Raw genomic sequence first — 14,709 nt, 5'->3', positions numbered from 1 at the left:
TATTTTAGGAGTAAGTTTGCCGATTAATTTTCAAAAGATAATTATTGCAATCATAAATTTATAAAAGCTAATTTTTCAAGTATAAGTTTTAAAAAAAAACCAAAATTCCAAATATAAGTTTATATGTTCCAAAATTTTTCAAAATAAACTTGAACTTGAAATATTTTTCAAACATAAATTCTATAAAGAAAATTTTACAAAAGTAAAATTTTCAAAAACTAGGTAAAATTCAATGTTCAAAATCTAATTTTTCAAAGTTAAGTTTGTGAAATCTAATTTGCAAAAGTAAATTTTTATTTTCTTAAATTAATTTTCAACATTAAGTTTGAAAAATCGTAATTTCAAACTAGGTTTGTAACATTCGATTTTCAAAACCAAGTTTATAACATATAATTTTCAAAGCCAAGTTAAAAAAAAATTAACATAAAACTTAGTTTTTCAAAGGTTAGGTTTCATAAACACATTTATAAAACATTTTTAGAAGAATATTTTCTAAAATATAATTTCAAAAATATTTTTAATAAAAAATGTGAAAATAATTATTACTCCCCCTGAACCTGACATTATTAAAATAAGGCTTTTGAAAATATTTGCTAAGAATATTTAATATAAGATTTTCAAAGTATTTTATTTTTTTTAAATAAATTGAGGTAGAATTTTCTAAAGAGATTTTAAAGAGAAAATTAAAAAAAACAACATTTAAGGAGACAATTAAAAAAATAAACCTCCCCTGAATTTGATACTCCTTTAATTTATTACTCTCCCTTAATCTAATGCTAAGGTTTGAGTGTGTTAACTTTCAAAGCCCTAACACATTTTTCTACCTAAGTGTTCTAGGGGATTTAGTAACACTTATATTATTTACATAATTAGCTCTATATCCTTAGTTTAATTGTTTTCTTGAGTTTGATTAATCAATAATTAATTTTAGATTCAGGTGCTTAAGCTTCAGTTTAAGGTTAAATAAGATAAGATTTTATTAATTCAATAACAATTAACCATTATCAATAATTTATTGATTAATTTTTACTTGATTTAATAATTTAATACTTAGTAAAATAATTTAAATTTCGTATTAATTGATTGAGTTGGTCAATGAAAGTATTAGTTCACGCCATTAAAATTTTTCTTATTTACTTCCTTTTAAGTAGGATTAGTTTGAAGTTAGCATGAAGTTAAAGTTATTAAACACGGTTAAGTAAGATTTAATTCAAGTCAATTTTAGTTCTCAATTAAAGTTAGACTTAAACAATTAAGTTCTGCTTATTAATTACATAATTAAGTTTAAAGTTTAAGTTAATGAAATTTAAGTTTTTAAGTTAGGTGTCTAAGTTTTAAAAGAATTTAAAAAAAAAATTCGATATCCCCCCCCTCCTCTATCGACTCTTCACGATCCAACAATTGGTATCAGAGTCTGGGCTGCCAGAAGGTTTAACCGCCGACTGTGCACAAGAGCTATGATCTGATTGAGCCATGTGGGTACAATATTGACCTCGAACAAAGAAAGGGGGGCTCCTATGTTCGGATCAAGAGTACCAGACACCAGGCAGGAAGTCCTAGTAGGTCGGGTGGACCGAGGGGCAGGAAGACCTGGTGGGTCGAGGATCAGACTTGGGAAGCCTGTGGTCCTTTGTTTGAGGGGAGATTGTTGGGGTTACAAGGTTGCAAACATAGTCCCACATTGAAAACACATGGAAAAGATCATGGGTTTATAAGAGAAAAGATATCTCCATTGGCATGAGGCCTTTTGGGTAGAGCCCAAGAGCAAAACTATGAGGGCTTAGGCCCAAAGTGAACAATATCATGCAATTGTGGAGATATCTAAATTCTTTTCGATCCTACAGATAGGACATCTGATATGTTGGTCCATGACCAGTGAAAACCGCTCGACCCCGAACGGAGGAGATAAGAGAATCCGCTAAGCTGGTCCACGACCAGTGAAAACCGTTCGACCCCGAATAGGGGAGATATGAGATTTGATAAGCTGGTTCACGACCAGTGAAGACCGCTCGACCCCGAACGGGAGAGATATGAGATCTGATAAACTAATCCACGACCAGTGAAGACCGCTCGACCTCGAACGGGGAAGATATGAGATCTGATAAACTAATCCATGACCAGTGAAGACCGCTCGACCCTGAACGGGGGAGATAAGAGAATCCGCTAAGCTAGTTCGAGACCAGTGAAGATCGCTCAACTTCGAACGGGGGAGATAGATGCTCTGATAAGCTGGTCTGTGACTAGTGAAAATCGCTCGACCTCGAACGAGGGAGATACGGGTTTAAGGTCGCCACTCAACTGTCGGTGGAGATAAGGGTTTAAGGTCACCGCTCGACCGTGGGTAGAGACAAGGGTTTAAGGTCGCCGCTTAACCGTCGATGAAGACAAGGGTTTATAGTCACCGCTCGACTTCTAGGGTTTATAGTCGCCGCTCGACTTCTAGAGTTTATACTCACCGCTTGACTTCTAGAGCCCATGGCTCTAATATAATTCAAACTCGGCCGATCGGCACGGGAGTCTCTGACTCAAGGGTTTATAGACGCCGCTCGACTTCTAGGGTTTATAGTCGTCGCTCGACTTTTAGAGCCAGTGGCTCTAATATAATGTAAACCCGGCCGATTGGAACGGGAGTGTTCAACATTGAGCCTGTGGCTCTAATACAATATAAACCCGGTCGATCAACACAAGAGTCTTCGACATTGAGCCCGTGGCTCTAACATAATGTAAACCCGGTCGATGGTCACGGGAGTCTTCGACATTGATCCTGTGGCTCTAATATAATATAAATTCGGCCGATCGGCACAAGAGTATTCAACATTGAGCCCGTGGCTCTAACATAATGTAAACCTGACCGATTGGCACGGGAGTATTCGACATTGAGCCTGTGACTCTAATATAATATAAACTCGACCGATTAGCACCAGAGTCTTCAACATTAAGCCTGTTGTTTTAATATAATATAAACTCGGTCGATCGACACGAGAGTCTTCGACATTGAGCATGCGACTCTAATATAATATAAATTCGGCTGATTGGCATGGGAGTCTTCGACATTGAGTCTGTGGCTCTAATATAATATAAACACGACCGATCGGCATGGAGTCTTTAACATTGAGCTTGTGGCTTTAATATAATATAAACCCGGCCAATCGGCACAGGAGTCTTCGACATTAAACCCATGACTCTAACATAATGTAAACCTGGTCGATCGGCACGGGAGTCTTCGACATTGAGCCTATGACTCTAATATAGTGTAAACCCGATCGATCAGCATGGGAGTCTTCAACATTGAACTTGTGGCTCTAATATAATATAAACCAGGTTGATCAGCACGGGAGTCTTCGATCGGGGAACTATGGAAGATCTTATGACCGAAAGAGAAAATATAATAGAAAAACTGACCTGCCGACCAACAGAGGATTTGACTCAATTTCTCGACTCCCGAATACCCATGGAGTGAGGAGAATATAATATGCTCGTCGAAACCCCCCAAGGTCATGAGTATGACAGAATTTTCTGACGTCGCCCACCTTTACGTTCCAGATCAGGCGAAGTTCCCACAAACGACGCCAATATGATCCTGTCGGGAATCTGAGAAGACGGAATCGTCGGTATGACGTGGCTGGAATGTTGATCTCATCTCCATGACCCGGATGGTGAGTTGTCTTCTGCGTTAACTAAGTCGTCAGAAGTCCTCTGATTAACAGTACCTGCAGCCAGCGACCGGGTTGCCCCGATCCCTGGTACCCCGATACTCGAGGAGGGTCCCACGAATATATAAGCAGCCGAATGATAGCAAAACAACGAAATAAATACAGGATGAGTAAAGTAACGTACCCTGACCTCGGGGGGAGGGGGCGTCCTTGGATGGATCGGTGAGCTGATCACGATGTTGGTTGAGTCGTCCTGATCCAGAAGGGTAGATGAATGTGTTAGCTGAGGAGGCGGAGCTGCTTGCCTAGAGCTAAGCGCGACCTGGATCCAGAAAATGACATGCCAACCAAGAGATAATGGCGGCACGCGGGCGGGGAGATGACATCGACACGCAGACTTGGATATAACATCGGTACGCAGGCCGAAACACCACAAGGTGTGTAGGCCGAAACATAACAACGGGATGCACTACGACTGTAGCTCGGGATACGACACACAAACTGGATCAACACAGGGGTCGAAACACAATAGTGACACAGAATTGGAATTGAGGTGAAGTCAGCGCACGGACTGCTGACACATGGATTGTCGGCAAGTGGAGGCTGCCGATAAGGGAGGCTATGGCACGTAGTAGTTGCCGGTGAAAGAGGTTGCAGTGCGTGCTGGCTGTCGGCGAAAGAGGCTGCGGCATGCGATGGTTGCTAGCGAAAGAGGTTGTGGTGTGTGGTGGCTGTCGACGAAAGGGGTTGCAGCGTGTGGTGGTCGTAGGCCCCTGGTGGCGGTGGAAAAGAGACGAGCCCCCTTCGGTGACGGCGACCCAACCGCAGAAGGAAGAAGGAGGCGGCGCATGAGGAGAGAAGTGGTGGTCGGAGGCGTCTCTTAGCGATCAGAGAGGGAGAGAGGAGAAGGAGAGACAGCGCAACGACGAGAGATGCAGAAGAAACTTTCTTCCCTGTTCGTGCCGGCGGCAGAGGTGGCGTGAGGGGGCTGCGGTGCCGCTCGACGACGTCCGCATCGAGAAGGTCAGGGGTGTCTGCCAGTGAAGAGAGGGAGGACCACTGACTCGCCAGCGACGAGAGAGGCGGTGGCGGCATGTGTGCGACCAGTGACGTCCTTGGTTGCTTCTTGGCGACGGAAGAGAGCTCCTCGCAAGAATACCTCTCTTCCTTTAAAACCTACACCATGAAAAGACTTAAATGTCTTTCTCTTTTCTCTTAATATCTTCTAGGTCCTTCTGCGTATATCCGTATCAAATTTCATACCAATATTATATCTTTTTAAATTCAACATCTTTTACATATTTTTTTAATTGTATCCCTACAAATGCAAAACATATTTATCTTATTTTTTTATAATTGGCTACATAAATCTTAGAGAACTACCAATGCCTTGTTCTAGCTGAATCCAACAATCCTGAGCACTAGCGATAGATCAACTCCATCAAAATCGTTTAGTTCATTCTTTCTTGCCATCCTCTTGTCCATCACCATCGGATCCGGGAATCCTGGAGGAAGCAGCGACCATGACAGACGGGAAAGGCTCAATCTCCGAGATCGTCGCTCCGGCCAAAAGGTAGTCGTTAGAGATCGATAGTTTAGATCCTCTGTCTCCATTTCTCTCTGTTCCTGTGTCTTATTATCAATCAGACGGATCAGATTAAATCTCAAGACATTATGACATCTTTAAAATAGGTACAGTATTCTCGTATGTGCAAAGTATCCTTGAGATTTAATCTGATCCGTCCGATCGATAATGGAACACGACGATAGAGAGAAATGGGGACAGAGGATCTTAACTGGGAGATTGACCATAGTTTGTGGAGGACAAAGAGCCGGACAATGACATAGACATGGCCTCCGAAGTGCCGCTGGCCTTCTCGACGGCGTCATCAGGAAGCAGGTGGTCATGCGACCCCTCGTAGGTAGTGATCAAAACTGTTGGATCCTCTGCACAATGCTGAACCTATATATAGAAAAAAAACAAAATTCATACATTAATTGAGCAAACAAGGTATAGTTTGTTGTCTGAATCCACTACGATACCTTCTTTCTAACAGAGCAGTCTTCCTTTAAAGAACAAGGATAGTAAGCTCAAGGAAAAACGCTCCCCAACTTCTTTTGCCCTTATTTTTTCCAGAGACAGTCATCCTTTATCTAATCAATGAAGTCATTAGCAGGATTCATCAATGAATCGATCGAAAATATATAGATAATTACGATGTGGAATCGCTACAATACAATCGGTTTTTCAGTCAGGATCCGAAGCGAAACTTGGGGCTTCTTCATGCTTGGCTCGGCTCGATCTGGGTTGGAGGAAGAGGAGGGGCCTGGGGCGGTCCTCATCTTCTTCTCAGTCGCCTGGTTCGCCTGCTTATTTCTGCCATTGAAATGCAGCTTCGATAGACGATCTCGCAGTTCGTCGTTCTCCTTGGTCGCTACACTAAGCATTTCCTTCAGAAGCCAATTCTTCTCCTCTGATCTGGCGAGCTCTGCTCGAACAGATTCCAACTGGATTCATTGCAGAAAATGTCAACTTTTCGAAACGAAGAACAAAGAATTAATCGTCGTTTCGTAGAGATCAAGAAATTAACTGGTCGATCGTGTATACCTTAGAGATTTTATCCTCCACTGCTGGTGCTTGAAACTGCACCCTCTGGTTCTGTGTTGTTCTTGACGAACCGTGCTGTTAGAAGGTGATTCAAAAAGGATCAGTGTAACTGTTTTCTAGGCGACAACAGAGGAGATTTTAAGATCTTAACTGACCCGAAGCGTCAGGTCAAGGCCCGGCTCCTCATGATCGTCGACCGTGGAATTTCCCATTGTTCTACACTCGACGCGGCCACGCTTCGGCGGCGAAGAGCGATCCCCGGGGTCGCATGACGATCTCTTCCTGTACGACGACTCGGTATTCTGAGTATTCTCCATGCCTTTTGACAGAGGAAAAGACGAAGAAGAAGACGAAGATGATGTTGGAGGAAAAGACGGCGATGAAGAAGAAGACGACGATGGAGAAACCAGTGAAGACGTCGTAATTGGAAAGTTGCAATGCGGCGTATATTTATATAGAGAGACTTGATGGACGCGGTCAAGGCGTATTTCGGCGGCCAGGCAAGACTTTTTAACCGAATAATAACCGTCGTGATGAAATCGCGAATTATTCGGTTCTTCAATTACGTGGCCCAGTTATGGTAATTTTATAGTTTATTTTTATATCAAAAAAATCAAAAATAAAAATGCTCGGTCTATGAGTCTATCCGTCATTTAAAATAATAATAATAATAATAAATAAAATATTTAAAATGTTTTTCCATATGGAAGATGACCCAACACATCCACTAAAGATTTAAAATGTGGAGTTGGGTAAGGATCCACTGATCCCGTCCGAAAGCTGAGTCGGACGGAGGTTGGTCGTGGCGGCCTGGTTGTTGACGGAAAGTCGTAGGTGATCCGGTTCCCACGGGTGGCTGACGCTGCTGCAGGACCCTGCGCACACTCAGACAATCCTCCCTCTACGTTAGAGACCGAAACCCAGGGAAAAAGTCCCCGGATCAGGCCCTCCGACGCTCAAGTCAGGTCCTTTTTCCCCAGAAAAAACAGAAAGACTCAAAATGAAAAGTTGTGGAAAAAATGACAAGAGAGCGCGTACCCGCGTACGAGAAATCTCCTCCTTTTTATGCAACCGCTTTGCTTCCAGAACCTGCCATCCTGTCAAAAAACGTTAGACGCTGGACTTTGTCGTATATCCCCGACACCTGTCGTTCTGCTATTGGTCGTGAAGACATCTTCTTGTTTAGGAACCTTCGCCTTTACACAGGGGTTTTGTCTCGTAGTGAAGGACATCTGTCAGGCTGTCATTGGTTATGAGAGCATCTTTTCGCTTAGGAAACTCCGCCTCCGCACATCTCCCTGGTATGCAATGATTACCCTTGACGGACAGTGGTGATCCTCCGACTCCTGCACAGCTTAGCTCGTCCTATTTATCGCGGTCTGCATCTACCTCGCACCCTCGACCAGCTCCCGCCTACCTGCCAGTCGGGCTGACTCCGACCAGCTCTGCTACTTCCGACCTGTGAGTCGTGACTTGCACTCCCGGACCATCGAATCACAGGCCTGTAAGTCGGGTTGCCACTACCCAGCTCTGCCGCTCCTGACCCATGAGTACTTGCTGGCCCTCGACCGTAAGCCCGTAGATCGGGCTGTCTTTGCACCGCTCTGACGCTTCCGATCTATGATTTGTGACTTGCGCTCCCGGGCCTTCGAATCGCAGGCCTGCAGACCGAGCCGTCTCTACGCAGCTCTGACACTTCCGCCCTGTGAGTTGTGACCTGTCCCTCGACCATAGGCCTGCAGATCAAGCTGCCTCTGCCCAGCTTTGCCGATCCCGACCTGCCTCTGCCCGGTTCTGCCGATCCCGACCTGCACCCCGTATTCCGCCTGCCATCTTCCTTTGTTTTCCAACGGTTTCGCTTGCTTGAACAACAAGTCTGCCTGACCTCTGCTTATTCCATATGCTAGCCTTTTGACCGCCTAGTCAGCTTGACTACCCATGAGTACTTGCTGGCCCTCGACCGTAAGCCCGTAGATCGGGCTGTCTTTGCACAACTCTGACGCTTCCGATCTATGATTTGTGACTTACGCTCCCGGGCCTTCGAATCGCAGGCCTGCAGACCGAGCCGTCTCTACGCAGCTCTGACACTTCCGACCTGTGAGTTGTGACCTGTCCCTCGACCATAGGCCTGCAGATCAAGCTGCCTCTGCTCAGCTTTGCCGATCCCGACCTGCCTCTGCCCGGTTCTGCCGATCCCGACCTGCACCCCGTATTCCGCCTGCCATCTTCCTTTGTTTTCCAACGGCTTCGCCTGCTTGAACAACAAGTCTGCCTGACCTCTACTTATTCCATATGCTAGCCTTTTGTCCGCCTAGTCAGCTTGACTACCCATGAGTACTTGCTGGCCCTCGACCATAAGCCCGTAGATCGGGCTGTCTTTGCACAGCTCTGACGCTTCCGATCTATGATTTGTGACTTGCGCTCCCGGGCCTTCGAATCGCAGGCCTGCAGACCGAGTCGTCTCTACGCAGCTCTGACACTTCCGACCTGTGAGTTGTGACCTGTCCCTCGACCATAGGCCTGCAGATCAAGCTGCCTCTGCCCAGCTTTGCCGATCCCAACCTACCTCTGCCCGGTTCTGCCGATCCCGACCTGCACCCCGTATTCCGCCTGCCATCTTCCTTTGTTTTCCAACGGCTTCGCCTACTTGAACAACAAGTCTGTCTGACCTCTGCTTATTCCATATGCTAGCCTTTTGACTGCCTAGTCAGCTTGACTATTGACCGCCATATACTCTTGACTTTTGACCGCCATATGGCCTTGACCTTTCTCACCTTTTCCGCTTGGGCCCCTCCATTACCAACCGTATCACAAGCCTCCCTCACAAGTCTAGTCGAAGGAGGACGAAAGTATGACTGACTAGACCTCAGCACATCTTTAAGATCTCAGCATATCTCTGTGACCTCAGCTTATTTCTGTGTCTCTGCCTCAGCATATCTCTGCGCGTTTTGCTTCCTGCCTCACGCCTCAACCTTTGTGTCGCGTCGCCTGGGATACCATGTCTCCTTAATTGCTTTGCCAGTCGCTTGGGGTACCGTGCCTCCTTAATTGCTTTGCCAGTCACTTGGGGTACCGTGCCCACGTAGTTGCTTTGACTTGGCCACCGATCCTCTTTATAAAGAGCCTTACGGTCGTTTCTTCATTCTATCTTCTCCTGCCACGCCTTCCCACTTTCCTTTGCTAACCCGCGCTACACCAGTTTCTTCCCCACACGATGCATTCTCCTTTTTCTGAGGAGGTTGATCAACCACCTTCCCAAATGCGGATAGATCAGCTCACTTTACAACTGGCCGAGAAAGAACGTGAGCTGGAGCGCGTATCCAAGGATCGAGCTCGTCAGCTAGTTGCCCTGCGCTCCATGGAAGCCCAGTATCGTGTCGCGAAGTCTTGCGTGCATTCTGAGAAGGCGAGGAAAGAGGAATGTCAGGCTAGCCTGCAGTGCCAAATCAGCCTCCAGGAACGCTTGAAACAAGAGCATGAAACGGAGCTGTCTCTCCTCCGTGCGTATCTCGACGACAAGCAAGACACGATCGTCCGGCAGCAAACAGTCATCAACTCCCTACACGCGCAGCTGGCTCGAGCCTTGAACGCCCCAGGGGCTCCTGAGTCCCCAGACATTTCTTCACGCGGCAGTGCTCATTCTCCATGACCAATCCTTTCCCCGAGTTAAACTAGTTCGGGCCATAGTTGTCTCAGTGGATCCTTTGCCGCAAAACGCTCCCTCTTGTAGCCTTGGCTGTATCGCCTGCTTATTGAACTGTGCTGCTGTACTTGTATATCTGTCCTTTTCCGGCATAGTCTCTCCTGCTCAATTTTCATCTAGCAAGCATTTTTAGAAGCTGGCCCGTATGTGAGAGCCAAGAGTTGCCTCATGATTCCTTTTCATGTATGAATTTTGGATAATAAAACCGATATAGTGTTTGAGACTTAAAACTGTAATGAGCGTGCCAAACCTGATTTCGCAATTAATATTGACGCTTTAGGAGTAGGGTAGATGGCCTCCCGCATCCCGTGCCTTGCGTATTTGCTGCATATTTGCAATTTGCGTAAAATAAAGCCAGATGTAGTTGACCTGATTATTTGAAAACGCTCCGCTCAATGTGAAGCATATCCCTCTGAAAGGTAGTCAGGTGTGGGCGCTGAGCTCACTTATGATTTTCGCAGGGGAGTTGATTTTTGATTCCCGCGTGGGGGCCGACCTGAAAGGTCGTTGGGCGTGAGGACAGGGCTCACTTTCGATTCTTGCATGGGAGCCGACCTGAAAGGTCGTGAGAACAGAGCTCACTTATAACTCGTGACCGGGCGAGAGTCTGGGACCACCGACCTAAAGGTCGTTGGGCGTGAGCACAATGCTCACTTTTAATTCTCGCATGGAGCCGTTGGTCGCGTGAGAACAGAGCTCACTTATAACTCGCACCGGGCGAGACTCCCGACCTAAAAGGTCGTTGGGCGTGAGCACAAGGCTCACTTTTAATTCTCGCATGGGAGCCGACCTGAAAGGTCGTTGGGCGTGAGAATAGAGCTCACTTATAACTTGCACTGGGGCGAGAGTCTGGGACTACCGACCTAAAAGGTCGTTGGGCGTGAGCACAAGGCTCACTTTTAATTCTCGCATGGGAGCCGACCTGAAAGGTCGTTGGGCGTGAGAACAGAGCTCACTTATAACTCGCACTGGGGCGAGAGTCTGGGACTACCGACCTAAAAGGTCGTTGGGCGTGAGCACAATGCTCACTTTTAATTCTCGCATGGGAGCCGACCTGAAAGGTCGTTGGGCGTGAGAACAGAGCTCACTTATAACTCGCACTGGGGTGAGAGTCTGGAGCTACTGACCTAAAAGGTCGTTGGGCGTGAGCACAAGGCTCACTTTTAATTCTCGCATGGGAGCCGACCTGAAAGGTCGTTGGGCGTGAGAACAGAGCTCACTTATAACTCGACCGGGTGAGTGCGAGCAAAGGTCGTTGAGCGTGAGCACAAGGCTCACTTTAATTCTAGCATGGGAGCCGACCGAAGGTCGTTGGGCGTGAGAACAGAGCTCACTTATAACTCGTGACGGGGCTGGGGCTTCCGACCTAAAGGTGGTTGGGCGTGAGCACAAGGCTCACTTTAAATTCTCGCATGGGAGCCGACCAAGGTCGTTGGGCGTGAGAATAGAGTTCACTTATAACTCGTGACCGGGCGAGAGTCTGGGACACCGACCTGAAGGTCGTTGGGCGTGAGCACAAGGCTCACTTTTAATTCTCGCATGGGGCCGACCGAAAGGTCGTTGGGCGTGAGAACAGAGCTCACTTATAACTCGTGACCGGGAGAGAGTCGACTACCGACCTAAAGGTTGTTGGGCGTGAGCACAAGGCTCACTTTAATTCTCAGATGGGAGCCGACCTGAAGGTCGTTGGGCGTGAGAATAGAGTTCACTTATAACTCGCACCGGCGAGAGTCTGGACTACCGACCTAAAAGGTCGTTGGGCGTGAGCACAAGGCTCACTTTAATTCTCGCATGGGACCGACCTGAAGGTCGCTGGGCGTGAGAACAGAGCTCACTTATAACTCGACCGGGCGAGAGTCTAAGACCTAAAGGTCGTTGGGCGTGAGCACAATGCTCACTTTTAATTCTCGCATGGGGCCGTTGGGCGTGAGAACAGAGCTCACTTATAACTCGTGACCGGGCGAGATTCTGGGACTACCGACCTAAAGGTGGTTGGGCGTGAGCACAAGGCTCACTTTAAATTCTCGCATGGGAGCCGGAAAGGTCGTTCACGGGAGAACAGAGCTCACTTATAACTCGTGACCGGGTGAGAGTCTGAGCAAAGGTCGTTGGGCGTGAGCACAAGGCTCACTTTTAATTCTCGCATGAGAGTCGACCTGAAAGGTCGTTGGGCGTGAGAACAGAGCTCACTTATAACTCGCACTGGGGTGAGAGTCTGGAGCTACCGACCTAAAAGGTCGTTGGGCGTGAGCACAAGGCTCACTTTTAATTCTAGCATGGGAGCCGACCTGAAAGGTCGTTGGGCGTGAGAACAGAGCTCACTTATAACTCGCACTGGGGCGAGAGTCTGGAGCTACTCCGGTCCCAGACCGGTGGCGATAGCGCTTGTCTGAGGCCAGTAATGATACTCCGGTCCGAGACCGGTGGCGATGGCGCTGGTCTGAGACCAATAATGATACTCCGGTCCGAGACCGGTGGCGATGGCGCTGGTCTGAGACCAGTAATGATACTCCAAACGACGAAGGCATAGATGCATCGCTCTTATCCGCCTTCATCCGTCCCGCCTATGCCGACCTCATTGCTTTAGTTAATCTGGTCGTTATTGCTAGCTTTGGGCTTACTCATTTGCGTCGCGTTTCTTCCTGCAATTGCATCACGTACGGTATAGAATTAAGAATAGAGGAGGGAGCATAAAAACCTTACTCAACCCCTGGGCCACGGTGCCCTTGCAGCTTATGATGACCCCGCAGCTCTCGCGATGCGCCTGGTTAGCTGCCCAGATCAGGGGCTATCTACGCAGAGCTACTTGCCCGGATGGTTCGAGCAAGCAACACCCCCACAGGCCCCCTTGATACTCCTCTGATCTGACATTCACTTTTGCTGACCTGCTTTGTCTCATTCGCGACCCTTTTGAATTGCCTTGATTCTGCGGCTTCATGAAATTTCCTGCCTAGCCTTGAGCCCTTCACGAAGAATGCTTCTTTTTTTAGGCCACGCCCTTTCATGATTACCTTGCCTTGTCGATCTTTAATGTGTTTCTTCTCGCGATGACACCTGTCCGACGCCTTTACTGCGCACGCCTCCTGACGCCAGCCTCTGACCCTTTTTTGCACCCTTCGGCGCTTATTTCCCATCAGACGGCGCTGGGGCGCCTTACCCCAAAAGATACTCGGCTCGACCCTCGATGTTTCCTAGGAATGAATGGGCTTTATAAACCCTAAAGGCAGTCTGGTTTCCTTACTTCGACGCTTCGCTATCCTCCTCCCTTCGTTCGCGGCCGTTTCTGGCAGTGCAACTCCTCGTTCTCCTGCTTGCGACCGACCTGTGACCCCTCTTGTCTTCATCCCCCTTGCATGCTTGCTCCTCATAATCATGGATGGTAAGGAACTCTTCTGGTATTCACGTTACATCTCTGATTTAGACCATCACGACCTGTCTGCACTGCAATCCAACTTGGGGCTAGGCGCCGCATATGAGTTTCGTCTTCCCTCACCAGATGAACATCCTTCTTCTCCTCCCGAAGGGTTTATCACTGTTTTTAGGGATCAAATCTTAGGCGGTCTTCGCTTTCCTTTGCATCCTTTTTTCTCCGAGTTGAGTCAGTATTGCGGTATTGATATCTCTCAGTTTGCCCCCAATGTATTCCGAGCGGTCTGCAGAACCATCATCTTGTGCCGCATTTATCAAATTCCCTTGACTGCTAGACTATTCCATCACTTCTATTCCTTCCGGCGAGCCGAAGCAGGGGTATTCAACGTTCAGGCCAAGCCGGGCCATAAGTTTTTTGATGACCTCCCTTCTTCCAATAAAGGCTGGAGGTCCCGCTTTTTCTTCCTCAAGCCCCCCGTCCCCTTAGCCGGGCCTTCCCAATGGCATCCCCTCCTCGCTTCGGACTTCCCTTCGCATGCCCATGAACCTGCTTGCTCCGCGGCTGCGGACAAGCTGAGAGGTGTTGTTGTTCGCCTGTCTGTGCTGATGCTAGAAGGCATTCTGCACGCTTTTGGTCTTAGTCCTGTCTCCACAGAAATCAGAGCTCCTTTTGGTAAGTTGTTATTTTTTTGTATATCGCTCTTCGCTAACTGAGGTACTTTTTCTTCTTATCTTTGTAGTGGCTACCATCCTCCGTTCCTTCGCCAGTCAGGAGACACCCTCGGTGGTCGTTCTGCAAGCTCTGAATGAGGAGCTAACACAAGGCCTACCCTCTGACCCCGCTGTTTCCGCCGGTCCACAGCCTTCGGGACACCAAACCTCAGAGACGGTAGTTGCCTCGGCGCTTATTGAGCCACCAGCCCTGCAGACTCAGCCCTACCCCGCATCTCTGATCAACCTGCGACTGAGCCATCGCCCGCAGGAGCAGTGCCTTCTCTCCCTCCAACTATGAAGCTGCGCCTTACGCGCAAGGGCAAGAGAATAGCCCCAATCACCGCAACTTCTCCTCCCCCTCCTCGCCGTCAACGCGTAGTGAGCATCTCTTCTCCCACCAGGTCCTCGGATACGATCTCAACCCAAGAGACAAGCTTGGCCCGAGAGAAGGCCTCTGATCTGGAGGCGGCAGACCCGTCATTGGATCTGACCGCTCCGATGCCAATCCAGAGTGTATTACCTGCCCCGCCTTCCTCCTCTGGCGATCAGCCCCCGGACTCGCTGGCTCCCTCCGCCTCTCCTCTTCTTGGGCCTCCGAGCTCGGCCATGCCGACTCAGAATCTGCCTTCTGCAGACCTGGCCTTTGAAGCTTCCTGGAGGCT

The 14,709-nt window shown here is 48.0% G+C and overlaps 1 long non-coding RNA gene across 1 annotated transcript; it reads right to left on the bottom strand.

Moving 5' to 3' along the window:
• Positions 1-4,901: 4,901 nt before the first annotated feature.
• Positions 4,902-6,142, bottom strand: LOC122007824. The gene is made up of 2 exons (XR_006119125.1): positions 5,697-6,142; positions 4,902-5,616 (listed from the first exon to the last, which is right to left on the bottom strand). It is a non-coding gene; the product is annotated as an uncharacterized LOC122007824 (long non-coding RNA).
• Positions 6,143-14,709: the final 8,567 nt, after the last annotated feature.

The sequence above is a fragment of the Zingiber officinale genome, chromosome 8A (assembly GCF_018446385.1).
Source record: "Zingiber officinale cultivar Zhangliang chromosome 8A, Zo_v1.1, whole genome shotgun sequence".
In the NCBI taxonomy this organism is placed as follows: Eukaryota; Viridiplantae; Streptophyta; class Magnoliopsida; order Zingiberales; family Zingiberaceae; genus Zingiber; species Zingiber officinale.
This window is presented reverse-complemented; position numbering and strand designations above follow the sequence as displayed.